The following is a 15,473-nucleotide window of genomic DNA, read 5'->3' as shown; positions in this document are numbered from 1 at the left end:
AAATGATTTGGTCCTATTCCCCATCCCCCGCTCCCTGCAAACCCCTAATCAGATCACAGACCCACCCGGCTGCTTTCGAATATAAGTGAAAACTTTTCATCTATACCAAAAAGTTAGACTTCTCTAATGTTCCAAACTACAACTTTAAACCCTCAATCAATCTTCTCAATGGATGTGAAAGCCAAAGAAACCTATGGTTAAATAATCTTTCTTTTTTTTTGAGTTTTTTTTTTTAAGTTTATTTATTTGAGAGAGAGAGAGTGGGCGAGGGGCAGAGAGACAAGGAGAAAGAGAAACCCAAGCAGACTCTGTTCTGTTAGCACGGAACCTGACTTGGGGCTCGAGCTCATGAACCTTGAGATCATGACCTGAACCCAAATCAAAAGCCAGACTCTTAACTGACTGAGCCACCCAGGTGCCCCTCTGGAGTTTATATTTTTAAAAAGTATTATTGGGGCACACCTGGTTAGGAGTCCTGCTTTTGATTTTGGCTCAGGTCATGATCTCAAGCTTTGTGAGACTGACTCCTGCATTGGGCTCTGCACTGACAGAGTTGAGTCTGCTTGTGATTCTCTCTCTCCCTCTCTTTGTCCCTCACCCCCCCCCCCCCGTGCTCTCTGTTTCTCTTTCTCAAAAATAAATAAATAAACTTATATATATATATATATATATATATATATATGTATGTACCAAAAATATATATATATATGTGTGTATAAACTCCAGAATTTTCTGGTAAAATGAACGCATGTTTCCCCGTGATCAAAGCAGCATCTCCAGCCTCTCACTGCACAAGACCGTGAGCCTCACTGATTTCCCCCAGCACCTTGAGAACCACTGGGCAAAGAATAGTCTTCCCACGAATATCTGCAGGGTGAATAACTCTCTATGGATGTCAGTGTGGCAGGGACACCTGGGTGGCTTAGTCGGTTGAGCGTCCGACTTCGGCTCGGGTCATGATCTCACAGCTCGTGAGTTCGAGCCCCACGTCGGACTTTGTGCTGACAGCTCAGAGCCTGGAGCCCCCTTTGGATTCTGTGTCTCCCTCTCTCTGCCCCTAACCCACTCGCATTCTGTCTCTGTCTCTCTCAAAAATAAACATTAAAAAAAAAAAGTCAGTGTGGCAGTTGTTAATGACAACAACGTACTCCAAGGACGGTGGTCGGGGGTAGGGGCACCTCAAGTACAGCTCCCACTAGCCTCTATGTCTGGTCTTATGCTCACTCTCCTCCACTCACGACCCTCTGCCCTCTCGCAGCGGCCGGCTTCTCTACATCGAGTCTCTTCTCCTCCCTCCCATCATTCTTCTGTACCTGTCTCCAGACTGAACGTGTCCTTCCAGAACTCATGTGTTGAAACCTCACCCCAGTACGATGATGGTTGGAGGTGGGGTCTTCCTGGACGTGATTTAGGTCAGGAGGGTGGAGCCCTCGTGAAAGGGGTTAGGTCCTTATAAGAGAGACCTCAGAGAGCTCCCGTGTCCCATCTGCCATGCGAGGACACAGCAAGAAGACAACCATCTGTGAATCAGGAATTGGGCCTTTACCAGACACCGAATCTGCCAACACCTTGACCTTGGACTTCCAGCCTCCAGACCTGTGAGATGTAAAGGTCTGTTGTTAGAGCCACCCAGGGCATGGAGCTTTGTTACGGCAGCCTGAATGGACTGAGACGTGCTTTTTTGTGTTCTCCCTCTTTTTACCCCTTCACTCATCCCCTTTGAGCTTTCTCTTCCTCTTCCTCTCATTTTCGATTTGCCTCTTCTCCCCCGCCCACCTTCTCCCTTCTTGGCCAAGTCCATGGAACTAAGCTTTATGTTAAAGTGGCCTTCTGATTTATTAAGTACCAGTCTCTCAGTTCTTAATTTTTCTCGCGGAGCATTGGAATCTTACGGGCATTTGCACCGCAACAAAGGACAGATTAATTTTTTTTTAGTTGTGTGTGGCCAAAAAAAAAAAAAAGAATAAACGTTCTCTGTGATGACAGGTGGCTCTTGAGAAGGTGAGGAGTGCCTGGCAGAATCCCCCGGACGCCCCGCTGCTTCTGCACACCGGAATAGCCTGGCAGTTTCTCTCTCTCACCTGAGCAGTAGCATCCAGAAAGCTGGCCAGTTCCCAAGTGATGGAAGCAAGTTACCCTACTGCCCACAGCTCGTACTTTATGAAGAAAAACAAAGGATCTGCGGGTGGTGTCTGACTTTATGTAGGGAATTAGGTAAGTGCCTTGCAAGGAATGAATCCTGTTATCCACTGCCTGCCTTTCCAACTCCAGTTTTCTGTCCAGTTGTTGTTGGGGCAACACACATTAACTAGAGGGTATCAGTGTGTTCAGCAGAGTGCAATTCCTGAATTACTAGGTGAGGAGAAATCTCAACTTTATTTCTCAAATTAACAAAAATGAGTGTGATCTTTATTTCTGGTGTTTTCGATGGGACAGTCAATACTGACCTTTCTCCTTAATTTGAGTAACTGGCAAAAGTTCATCAACAATGTCAGCATGGCTCTGTCATAACTGTCCTGTTGTGAGTTCATTGAAAGGAAAATCGTGTAATGATGGAAAAAAAACTGGAAAAGAATAACAGTCCGTCATTCCTACTTTCGAACCCTCGAGTCTTCAACTTCTCCAGATAAGTTAATTGAAGCAGATTCTTAGACAGAATATGAGGAAAGTTATTTTGTGCTACCACCATAGACCTCCGTGCTGTTTCTTTTTAAAATTTGTAGAAGCGAAAGTTGTTAGCTTGTTTTCTTGGTCAACAGATTAATCTGCCTCCCCTGTGGGTCTCTGCTGTTTATCCATTCACTCAGCTCATACGCTCCTTGGCACAGTGCTTTCCCCCTTCTGGATGCTCAAGAAATATGATTTGATGATAAGCCTGCCTGTGATTTCCAGATGCCTTTGTTTCCCTCCTGTTGGTTCCTCAGTCTTGCCAGGGAAGGTAAGCTACTGTGTCATTAGGCAAAGACTCTTCTTCAATAAGTGTAGGTGGGTGAGTGAAGGTTGAATACCAAGAGAACAAAGGGGAAAGGAAATAGAGTACTTTGCCACTTGTACAACCTTTACTGACAATTTTCTTTTGAAGCTATACATTTATTATTTTCAAATAAAAAGCTTTGTTGAATAAAAATCTTCTTAAAATTGCCCTTAAGTGCGCCATTTTGTTCAAGACGAACCCATTAAACGTTTTCTTTAGTATAATGAAACCCCATACGCAGCGACTGGAAACATTTGTCCAAATGCTAAAAATTAGCCGTCAGCTTAGCGTGGACGAGCAAGCCAAAGAGTGGATGTATATTTACTAGGCTCTAAAGAGCTTATTTTTGTTTTGTTTTGATGCTAGGGAAAGGCAGGTGGCTCCAACCCAGGACAGTCCCTTTGTCTCCTCTGTATAAGCCTATTCAGCCTGGCTTTGTTCACATCCACAACAGCAATCCTGGCCGGACCAGCGACTGTGGGGATTCCTAGAACCAGACGACAACCTGCAGAGGAGAGTGGAAGAGCAGGGAAAGGTCAAGGACGGCATGAGTGGGGCACCCCGACAGCCATGGACCCGGCTAATGGGCCGTCATGTAAGGAAAGCTGGTCATGCGGCCTCCCAGCTCCAGCCACGAGAATCCAGGCTGTAGTTTTCAATTATATGGCTCAGGAGTTAGATGTTTATCTGCATTGTCGTCTGTGGGGTGCTGTAGCTTGTGACTTATTAAGGCAACAAAAGGATTGGCTGATGATGACCGAACCTTCGTATAGAACGAAAACTACCTACAGCTTACTAAGCGATCGACCCAAGTCCAACCAGATTTCCAACAGGCTGAGTAACGTGGAAGGACAGGATAATCTGATGGAGGACATTACTTCCTCTTCTCCAATTATGAGAGGAAAAGAAGCTTATTTCCTTTTATCAAATGGCAAAGGGACTCCTGGAGGAAAAGAGCTAGATTCGTGCAGAAGTAGAGGGGTAAGGAAGGGGGAGCATGAGGAGAGGGGACCTACCCACAGAGCACGGGCGTCTCTGGGGCTGGGCAGGGGAGGTAGGAGCGAGTTCTGCTGGGAGCCCTGGACCCCAGGGAGCACCCCATCTGGGGGTCACCTACAAAGGGAGTCTGTGGTGGCTTGAGGACTTACCCCTAAGACCTGTGCCCTTTGAGGCTGCATAAAAGGTCCCAGTCACCAAATTCGTCGCAGGGAGTGGACATTGCGAGGGGCAGTTTGCCCGCCTCTGGGTGGCCTATGGGGGCTGGCTGGCCATATGCGGCCCCAGCCTGTTTTTGTAAACTGAGTTTTGTTGGCACGTAGCCCGTCCTCTTGTTTGCACATTACCTACGACAGATTTCACGCTGCAAGAGCGGAGAACAGACAGAGATGGCGAGGTCTAGAATAGTTACTATTTGGCTCTTTACTGAAAAAAAAAACAACAACAAAAAAAAAGAATGTGCTGACCCCGGAATTGTTAGCATGGACGACGGACGACGGGTTTAGACAGTGAGAACACAGCCGTTCGCATCCCAGACTGAAGCTGGGGGATCCTGGGTAAATTCTCAGGATCACTTAGTCCAGAACAAGGGAGGGATCAGCGATGACAACAGTACACAGTTCTTCGTCATCCCCCTTCTTGCCAGTTAGTTCTAATTTAAATATGAAATGAGATTTTATATTTCTAATACGATACACACTTCAGAAATTAAATAATGTGATGTTTCTTGGGCTAATGCTCCAGACACACATTCATATCTGCTACATGCTGCATTCGTTTCCCACGGAGGCCATCGCAAATGACCCCAGACTTGGTGATTTCCAACAGTAGAAATCGATGATCTCACAGTTTGGAGGTCAGAGGCGCCAAACCGTCTCGCCAGGCCCCAGTCGACGTGCTGGGAGGGCCGCGTTTCTTCGGAGGCAGAATCTGTTCTTTGCCTTCGAAAGGCCACCCACATTTCTTAGCTTGGGGCTTCTTCTTCGGCCTTCACAGTCAGCCGGACCGCGTCTTCTCTCCTCTCTGGGTTCTGCTTCTATCGTCCCAGCATCTTTGCCTCTGACCATCACCACCACCCCCGGCTTCCCTCAGAAGGATCCTGTGATTACGTCGAAGCCACTCAGATATTCCAGGATAACCTCCCCATTTCAAATTTTTTAAACTTAGTCACATCTGCAAAGTCCCTTTCACCAGGCAGAGGAGCACAGAGAACAGAGATTGGGAGTGGGCATCTCTGGGGCCCATATTCAGCCCAACGCCCACCACGCAGAACCCCAAGCATTTGACCGACCTCCCACTCAGTAAGGAATTGCGGAAAAGCCACGGAAGCTACAGGAAATGGGGCCGTGCTGGTCCCATCCCGTCTCTTCTTTTTCCTGAACTCATGTTCAGGAATGGGGTGAGTCGGGATGGCACAGGCGGTCACTGGTTGGTGGCCTGAACCACCTGCTGAGCGACAGCAGCTCTGTCCTGCAGGAGGGTGAGGTCTCGGACAGCCTTGTTGTACAACTTTGAAGGGCCTGTCTGTCCTCTTTCTCCATGACTCCCTTTGTGCTCCTGGGGGGGGGGGGGCTTCCTTTTCCGTGTCCTGCTCCTCCCTGATCACATCTTTGGTGGCCCTGGAGAAGGATGCCTCTTTCTAGGGAAGCAGGTATAGTTTTAGAAGTGAAATTCTGGTGGTTGCAGGTTTAGAGACCAGGAAGTTGCTCTGGTGGGTTGGGGAGCGGGGGTGGGGAGGTCAAATACTCAGAGGATGTTAATGACCAGACTCCAAATAGCTTTAGAACGTTTCCTTTAAAAAAAAAAAAAAAAAAAGTGTCTGGCCTGTTATGATCTAAATTGTGTTCCCTCCTCTCATGTGTTAAAATCCTAACTCCCAGGACCTCAGAATATGACCGCATTTGGGGTTGGGGCCTTTGAAGAGATGATTAAAGTCAAATGAAGCCGTATGGGTGGGCCCTCGTTCAACATGACTGTTGTTCCCGCAAGAAGGGGAGATTAGGACACAGACAGGTACAGAGGGAAGACGGAGCAGAGGCACGGGAGGGAGGCGGCCATCCGCAAGCCAAGAAGGCCTCGGGAAACCGATCCTGCCGACACCTTGGTCTTGGATTCCCAGCCTCTAGGACTGGAGGGAAATACGTTTCTGTTGTTTGAGTCATGGGTTTGTGGGACTTTGCTGTGGCTGCGGTAGGAGCCGATGCGGGCTCCAGGCGGCAGAAGCCGTGGGAAGTGAGGGGGCACCGGTGGATCATTCGCAACCAAAGCTCACACGGCCCCAGGGCGCTGGCCCAGGAAAGGCATCTGGACCACCAGAGCGGCACCGACCACAGAAGACAAGTGCCAGTCCTAGAAGTGGGGTGCAGGTGCCGCACGGTCACAAAGAGGAAGAGGATGCCACTGCCCTGAGCTGTGAAACCGAACAGGTACACTACCAGGAACTTTGAAAGTTGGAGCCTGAAGCCTCTTTGTAGGCAGAGTATCTCTGCCTTAAAAATAGCACCCAGTGGGGGCCCCTCCGTGGCTAGTCAGTTAGGCATCCAACGCTTGATTTTGGCTCAGGTCATGATCTCATGGTTCGTGGGATCGAGCCCCGCATTGGGATCCACACTGAGAAGGTGGAACCTGCTTGGGATTCTCTCTCTCTCTCTCTCTCTCTCTCTCTCTGTCCCTTCCCCGCTTCCATGGACTCTCCCTATCTCACTCTCAAAATAAATAAACATTAAAAACAACCACAGCACCCAACAATAAGACTGAGCAACACCTATGTCTGCTTGGCTTTGTCATCATGGACAACGGATTTCCTTCTGGGGTTATATAGGTTTCATCTTTCCTCCACCCACAGTGCGTGTCCTGGAAACGTCGTGCAATTCTGACAAGACGGAGAAAATAGGTCGTGTTTCCTTCCCCCTCTACCTAGACACTTGTAAGAGCAGAGGCTGTGTAGTTACAAATGATCATATTTCCTTTGTGCCTTAATCCTCTCACATCCTGGTTGCAGTCCCTGTCCTGCTATTACTCCGTCCCAGATCTGTGTTTGTCCGCGGAGCTCTATTTTCCACCCTGGTGCTCCTGTCCCTGGCAGGGCTAACAGAGAGGACCGTCCTCTTCTTTAAAGGTCTATCTCGTGGAAATATTTCTCTTCAATTGCTCTAGTACAAACCACGTCATCCAGCCCTACTCATGATTTCCCCGACCGCAGATTCTTTGTGGCAAACTTTTATTTTTTTTCATTTCTCCTGTGATGTTCCACCCGGCTTCAAGCATGGAATGGATAATGGAAACGATGTTCACCTTTATTTTCCTCGCGCGACAGAACCGTAGTGGCTTGTAGCAATTGGCATCAAAAGGTGAAGGTACAATCAGACATTTGATTTAATCGTCGAAGAGGTGGCTGAAACAAAATGCAAGGCCAACTTTTGAACTCATATTGACACAGTGGTATAATCCAACAGTGATTCAGGGTACGGTTTTAAGCAGCCAGACAAGGAAATACTAACATTTGGGTTTTTGGTTTGTTTGTTTGTTGGTTGGTTTCGATCAAAGCTGGAAAAGTTTGGAGTGTTTTCTTAGCCAAGAGTCTTGGTGTGGTCAATGTATCACATTGATTTGCGAATGTTGAACCAGCCTTGCAGTCGCTCCTCATCAGGGAAATACAACTCAAAACCACACTCAGATATCACCTCACGCCAGTCAGAGTGGCTAAAACGAACAAATCAGGAGACTATAGATGCTGGAGAGGCTGTGGAGAAATGGGAACCCTCTTGCACTGGTGGTGGGAATGCAAACTGGTGCAGCCGCTCTGGAAAACAGTGTGGAGGTTCCTCAAAAAAATTAAAAATAGATCTACCCTATGACCCAGCAATAGCACTGCTAGGAATTTACCCAACGATACAGGAGTGCTGATGCATAGGGGCACTTGTATCCCAGTGTTTATAGCAGCACTCTCAACAATAGCCAAATTATGGAAAGAGCCTAAATGTCCATCGACTGACGAATGGATAAAGAAATTGTGGTTTATGTACACAATGGAATACTACGTGGCAATGAGAAAGAATGAAGTCTGGCCTTTTGTAGCAACGTGGATGGAACTGGAGAGTGTGATGCTAAGTGAAATAAGTCATACAGAGAAAGACAGAAACCATATGTTTTCACTCTTATGTGGATCCTGAGAAACTTAACAGAAGACCATGGGGGAGGAGAAGGAAAAAGAAAGAAAGAAAGAAAGAAAGAAAGAAAGAAAGAAAGAAAGGTTAGAGAGGGAGGGAGCCAAAACACAAGAGACTCTTAGAAACTGAGAAACTGAGAAGGGTTGATGGGGGGTGGGAGGGAGGGGAGGGTGGGGGATGGGCATTGAGGAGGGCACCTGTTGGGATGAGCACTGGGTGTTGTATGGAAACCAACTTGACAATAAATTTCATATTAAAAAAAAAAAAACAAAAAGAAAGAGGTCTGCAAGCCCATGAGTGATTTCTCTGTAGGAACACTGTATGACATTGACATTGCACTTCCTTCTAGCAACAGCTGTGCTTTTGGATATTGAAGGTGTATAAACTGCCTGGACTTCGTGTATAGGCTTCAACTGGTTAGAAGAAGAAGAAGGAGAAGAAGAAGAAGAAGGAGGAGGAGGAGGAGGAGGAGGAGGAATGCATTCTGGACATTTCTTTGTTGCTGATCTGAGGACTAGACATCTGCAAGTAGCTTCTCTGGAAAATGTACAGCAAAGGGCAGAGCCCGCTTAAGAACTATTAGGAGCGATTGGAAGAGTGTAGGTGGATAATGTGCCCCTGAGTAGGCAGATGAAGAGTTTTGAATCACTGATGATGCTGTTCAAAGACGCCCAGAGACACCTAGGACAGATCTGCTCGGCTGGTTGTCCTAAGCTGGTTCATTAGTAGCGTGAGGACATTGGAGACAGGGAACTGAATGAAGAGGCAGGTATGGAGAAAAGGGCCGGTGTAGTCACAGGACCAATAACGAAATCAGCTTCCTTTCATGTTTGGGTGACAGTAGTTCACCAGGAGCTGGATTCCGTGGGAAAGGAGCTTGCAGAGAACTACAGAGGAAGCAAGGCTATTCAATACCGCACTCCGGCCGGTGGTCTTACAAACTAATGCCATGCATCACCCCTGCAACCCCTACTTACGGAAGGTCTCTGAGGTACAATCTCTGGGTTGATGTTGCCAGTGAATTAGACAGCGTCTCTCCCTTGTCCAGGCTGCTGTGACAAACTATGGCAGACTGGTGGCTTATCAATAATAGAAATGTGTATTTCACAGTTCTGGAGGCTGGGAAGTCCAAGATCAAGGTGCCAGGTGCGAGTATAGTCAAGTTCTAGTTTGAGTCCTTTTCCCGGTTCACAGCTCACAACTTCTCGCTGTGTCCCCACGTGACGGAAGGAGCGAGGGATCTCTGTGGAGCCTCTTCGATAAGGGCACTAATCCCATACATGAGGGCTCCACCTTCACGATCGCCCTTAACTGCATCCCAAAGCCCCACCTCCAAATACTATCACGTTGGGGCGTTAGGATGTCAGCATATGAATTCGGGGTGGACACATACATTCAGACCAGTAGTACCTTTCTTTGTGGAGCTAACATTCTGGGAGGAGAGCAGGTGACCCTGCTGTAAAGCAGGTGGGGGGCTGGAGGACTGGTAGGGGGCAGAAGGAGGTAGAGTTTTCCATGAGTCCCACTTCCCCAAGGTAGAACAGAGAGGACCTGGGGTCCCAGGTCTCGGCAGCGGAATCTCAAATGCTTCCAGGCTCCATCAAGCTGGTCCTCACACACAGGCTTTGCTTTGCAGGGGAGCAGCCTAAGGAAGGAGGCTCCGATGGCATCCACTTCAGTAGTAGCATCTGGCTCGTGGGACAAGAGTGTTTGCCTGGCTGGTTCCTGGAACAGAAGTGACGTGGGACTCCGGGGCAGCAGCAAGGGCGGTTGAGCCTTGTGGCAGTGCAAACTGTAATGTACCCGACTCAGTGGCGGCAAAGGTCCTGCTGCAGACCTGTTCTTGTGCGTGGTTTAGGGCACAGACCCTGGAGGCAGCGAGCTGATTTCTGCAGATGTCTCAAGGATACTGCGTGTTCCTCGGTCTCTTTTCTGCTAGATCCACCGTAATTAACTACTGTTCCTGGCAACTAATAACCTGGTCTGATCCTGGCTAACTATCCTTATTAAAACATGTCCCCAGAGTCTATATACACACAAGCAATGATACATTTTTATGTTTAAGAATGGGACTCTGGTATATACACACCGGGTAGCTTAGACCCACTCTTTCCCGTTAACCACTCTGCAAGAGTCCGTGGAATTGTATGTTTCACCATAATTTGCTAACCAAACCCCCTACTGATTTACATTTAAGAGATTTTCCTCTTTTGATTCTTGTATGCAAGGTAGCAGTGAAAACCCTGACACATTTATCTTTACCAGTTCACGCTGTGATTTTTGTATAGGTTCCTAGCAATAAAATTTCTGGATTATCACATATACATATCAACCATGTTAATATGTGAAACAAAATGATATTCTATTTTATTTATTTTTTACAGTTTTACTTGAGTGAGAGAGAGGGCCCATGAGCAGGACGGAGGGGCAGAGGGAGACAGACTCTTACAGTGCAGAGCCGGACGCAGGTTCGATCATATGACCCTGGGATCATGACCGGAGCTGAACTCAAGAGTTGGATACTCAGCCAACTGAGGTACCCAGGCACCCCCACGGAGTTATATTTTAAAAGGTTATACTAACTCTACATATGCATGAAGATGCCAATTTTTCCCATTGTCTCTAGCACTTAATGTGAATAGTCTTTTTAGATGTCGCCATTTTGAAAGGCAAACCGCACCTCATTTTAATTTATATTTTAAAGATTATTGGTGAGATTGAATATGTTTTCTCATGTTTACTGGTCATTTGTATTTTTCACTTGTGTTTTGCATGTTCAGAGCCTTTGTCTATTTTCTACTTTTTTATTTAAAAAATTGTTTTAATGTTGATTCATTTTTGAGAGACAGAGAGACACAGAGCGCGAGTGGGGGTGGGTCAGAGAGAGTGGGAGACACAGAATCCGAATTCTCAGGCTCCAGGCTCTGAGCTGTCAGCACAGACCCCTATGCGGGGCTCAAACCCATGAACTATAAGACCATGACCTGAGCCGAAGCCGGGTGCTTAACCGACTGAGCCACCCACGCGCCCCATACTTTTTTATTATTCAGTAAAAATCACCTATATTCCATATTGCATATATGTATATAGCATGTATGTTATACAGTATGCAATTTGTATGCATTTCTCTTGTAAATAAAATTACCTTTTACTACACCCACTGTACAAAAATTTTATTCTGCATTGGCTGAAATGATTCAATGTTAGGGAATTTAACAGTGTATTTAATTATATTAATAAATAATTTGAGTAAAGAATCATCTGATCCTGAAAAAAAATTTTTTTGATCTAATTGAGAAGAAAATGTTGCGATTAAAGACTTTAAGTAAAACACGATTTCTGATTAAATACTTCGGATAAAAATAAAAACTCCCTAAAATGACTTTTAAATGATAACCAGAGATCACCATAAAACATGGTATGAAATTGTAAAATCCGAAAGGCCTACCTATGGCAGCTGGAAACAAGACAAGCCACGGGGTACCTTCTGCTAAAATTCAGTCTGGTTTGGGAGGGTTCCACTAATGCGAGAAGACAGAAGCAAGTGAATGGTGTAAATTTTGGAGAAGAGTTGAAAGCACTTCCACTTTTGGCCGAGAATATGATTTTATACCTAGAAAACTCAGGAGGCTTAACTAAAAAGAAACTCTCTTCAAACTCATTTTTTAAAAAAACCCAAGCACATGAAGGTGTCACTGGGTAAGATAAATATTTGAAAGCCTCAACAGCTTTCCTCACCACTAGTACAACATTTAGAAATTGAAACGGTAAAAGATTCCACTCATGACAGCTACTAAAACTACAGAATGACTAAAAATAAATTTATCAAGGAAGTCATAGGGCTAAAATACATCCTTCAATATTAATATTTTACAGAAGACGTAAAGGGAGGCTTTCGTAAATGAAGACGTGTCACATCCCTGAATGGGAAGACTGAACATTGTAAATGCTTCTCAAACAAGTGCATATATTTCGTGCAACGCTAGTCAGAATTCCAATGGTTGCGTGTGAACATTGTTTTGGAATTGGACAAAGTAATTGTACATTTTATATGGGAGGATAAGCTTGATAATTTCTGAGAATGTTTTGGAAAAGACTATTAAAAGGAGTTTATCTTCTAGATACTTAAATGTGTGTTAAAGCTACTCTAATCAGAACAATACGGCATGGGAATAGACAAATTGGGCAAAACAGAACCTAGGATCCAGAAACCAAACGAAAAATACTTGGGTTTTGATATATGATAGATGATATTTGGACAAAGGGCTGACAATGTAAGCAAGAAAAAAGGTATATATGTGCATTTATGCAAAAGTTTTCAATGACTTCAGGGTGGATTAAAGATCTAGATGAAAGATAAAATCCATTTAATGACATAATAAAATACAGGAATTACGCTTTTGTGTGTTCTTTTTAAGTTTATTTATTTATTTTGAGGTGAGGGTGCAGAGAAAGAGGAAGGGAGAGAATCCCAAGCAGTGTCCACACTCATTGCAGAGCCCAATGTGGGGTTTGATCTCACGACTACGGGATCATGACCTGAGCCAAAATCAAGAATCAGAAGCTTAACTGACTGACCCGCTCAGGCAGCCCTGCCTTTGTTTTTTAACCATTGAGTGGGGAAGGTGCTTCGAAGCAAGGTTGATAATTCAGATGCCACACAAAAACAAAACAAAACCAACCCACGGTCTCTTCCATATTAATCCCATCACTTTACAGATTTGGATATAAAGCCTGTATGTGAGAGTAAGTAATTCATCCAATTTCACTCAACTCAGTAGAGGTAGAGAACAAAGGCCTTCTCAGGCGATCAGAATGTTTAACTGGTGTAAAATATATCTTTTTCTTTTTTCTGGTGGTTGCTAAACTTTAATGAACATAAAAGTTACCCGAAGTACGTAACAAAACAGTTGCTTGGGCCCCCCAGTTTCCGGTTTAAACTAGGTTCGGTTAGGGCCCGAGAGGGTGCATCTCTAAGAAACTCACAGGTGATGCTCATGCTGCTGGCTGCAACTTTGTGGGAATAAAATCCTTCACGGTAAAACTTCTCTATGTGAACAATAAGGGCGCCAATATATATATTAGCTTGGATGCCTCACTAAGCACCCATTTTACTCCAACTTATTTTAGGGACATGTATGTGATAGGGCAGTGAAAACGTAGGCCTAGAGATGAGTAGGTAAGTACTAAGAATCAGGGCCAAACCCCTTCAGAAACAGAGCTATGAGGTCAGGCCGAGGCTACAGAAAAGCAGCGTAATTAAGATATTTCATGTATGAAAAGAAAGTTAAATGACATCAATGACAATTCTCTTTGCCAGAAGTTCTCTTCTCCATAAAATCAATGAGAAAAGTGGCGAAAATGGTCAGAATTGACTTTTCCAGAACCCTGGAAATTAACCAAAGGTGTGGAGGCACCTGAGGAGCTTATCAGAAAATAAGTGGGTACGTCCCAGGTCAGGGAGCTTGGTGGCATTTAGCTTGCCTTACTCCCTCCTCTGTTCTCCAGATCTACGACAACCATGTAAAGTGAAAGCCTGTGTTCCCAGGGCAACCAGCAGCCGCTGGAGGTAACAAACCAGAGTTAGGGCTTTTGCAAACCCTAGTTCCAAGGAGTTGTCACTATTTGACCGCTCCCATGGTTCCATGAAAGATCTTACTTGCAAGGCTATCTGTATTTGACCTTAGAGCTTGCACTGTGCAAAAAGCCTTCTCCCCAAGGGGTATTTGTTGAAGACCATGATAGGGACGTGTTTAACTTTTAATTGCCTGAGGTGGTGGATGCAGTGAGGACACACTATAGACTAAGCAAACCTAAGAGGGAAAGGTGGGAAAAAGAGTTCACAGGGTCTTAGAAAAGCTCTGAGGTGTTCCTGGGAGTTTAGACGGCCGTGCGTCTGTTAGAGCTGTGTACGTGCCCTGGGTTGTGGCAAGCTTGGATAAAAACTGGAGTGGGTCCTAAGTTCTCGCCTTTGGCTCACCTTGAAGCTTTGCACAGGCAGAAAGGGAAGGTAAAGGTAGTATTGTCAACTGCCTGAGTGTTGAAGGATTGCCCCCAAACACATACAGAGCCCTCGTCAAATGCTGGGGGACTTCCCGGCTCCAGGAATTTGAGGAAATCTCTGTCCAATCATTAGCTTACCACTAAGCTGAGTAGAGACTTCAGAAAAAGAACACAATTTGGGGGGCTGGGGGTGGTAGAATGAGTACAGAAAAGTCACTAAACAAACAAACAGTAACTACAACAAACAACAATAACAATAACAACAAGCCAGGATGAAGGCAGAAAAAGACCCTATTTTCAGAGTTGCTACATTATATTATTTTCAATGCCCGATTTTCAACAAAAAAGATTGCGGGACCTGCAAAGAAACAAAAAAGCTCGGTCCATACACAGGGCAGGGGGAGGAGGAAGTAATCAATAGCTACCGTGTCTGAGGAGGATCAGACGTTGGACTTCATTGTCAGAGACTTTACACATACTGTTTGAATACATCCAAAGAGCCAAAGAAGGCCACGTGTAAAGAACTGAAAGAAAGTAGGATGCCTCACCACATAGAGAATATCAATAAAGAAGTAGAAATAATTTTAAAAATCAAATAGAGATTTTGCAGTTCAACAGTAAAATAATTAGAATGAGAAATTCACTAGATGGCTCAACAGCAGATCTGAGCAGACAGAAGAAAGAAGAAATGAACTTGATGCTAACCAATTGAGATTATCCAGTCTGAGAAACATAGAGGGGGGGAAATGAAGAAAATGAACAGAGTCTCAGAAACCTGTGGAAGCTGGTCACGATTCTCCACACATGAATAAAGGGAATCTCAAAAGGAGTGGAAAGGGAGGAAGAGACAGAAAGGATGTTTGATGAAGTAATAATGGCTGAAAACTCCCAAATTTTGATGAAAACCATTGGTCTCCACATCCAAGCAGCTCCATGAATTCCAAGTAGGATACACTCAAGAGATCTATGCATACACATCATCTTCAAACTGTCAAAAGTACAGACCAAGAGAGAATTTTGAAAGCAGCCAGAGAGAAGTGACTGATTTTGTACAAGCGATCCTAATTTATATTGACAGCCGATTTCTGGCCAGAAACCATGAATGGCAGATATTGGTGGTATGACATATTCAAAGCCCTGAGAGACATATACTGTCAACAATGAATTCTATATCTGGTGGGGGTCAGTTGGTTGAGCGTCCAACTCTTGATTTCAGCCCAGGTTGTGATTTCAGGGTTCGTGAGTTCAAGCCCCGAGTCATCAGCTCGGTGCTGACGGTGTAGAGCCTGCTTGGGATTCTCTGTATCCTGTCTCCTTCTCTCTCTGCCCCT

General features: G+C 45.2%; 1 long non-coding RNA gene across 1 annotated transcript; it reads left to right on the top strand.

The window, feature by feature from the left end:
* Positions 1 to 1,061: 1,061 nt before the first annotated feature.
* On the top strand, positions 1,062 to 10,568 carry LOC123578883. The gene is made up of 3 exons (XR_006702549.1): positions 1,062 to 2,214; positions 2,808 to 2,938; positions 10,524 to 10,568. It is a non-coding gene; the product is annotated as an uncharacterized LOC123578883 (long non-coding RNA).
* The last annotated feature ends 4,905 nt before the right edge of the window (positions 10,569 to 15,473 follow it).

The sequence above is a fragment of the Leopardus geoffroyi genome, chromosome A1 (assembly GCF_018350155.1).
Source record: "Leopardus geoffroyi isolate Oge1 chromosome A1, O.geoffroyi_Oge1_pat1.0, whole genome shotgun sequence".
NCBI classification, from domain to species: domain Eukaryota; kingdom Metazoa; phylum Chordata; class Mammalia; order Carnivora; family Felidae; genus Leopardus; species Leopardus geoffroyi.
Note: the sequence above shows the minus strand (reverse complement) of the source record. Positions and strands in the feature narration are given on the sequence as shown.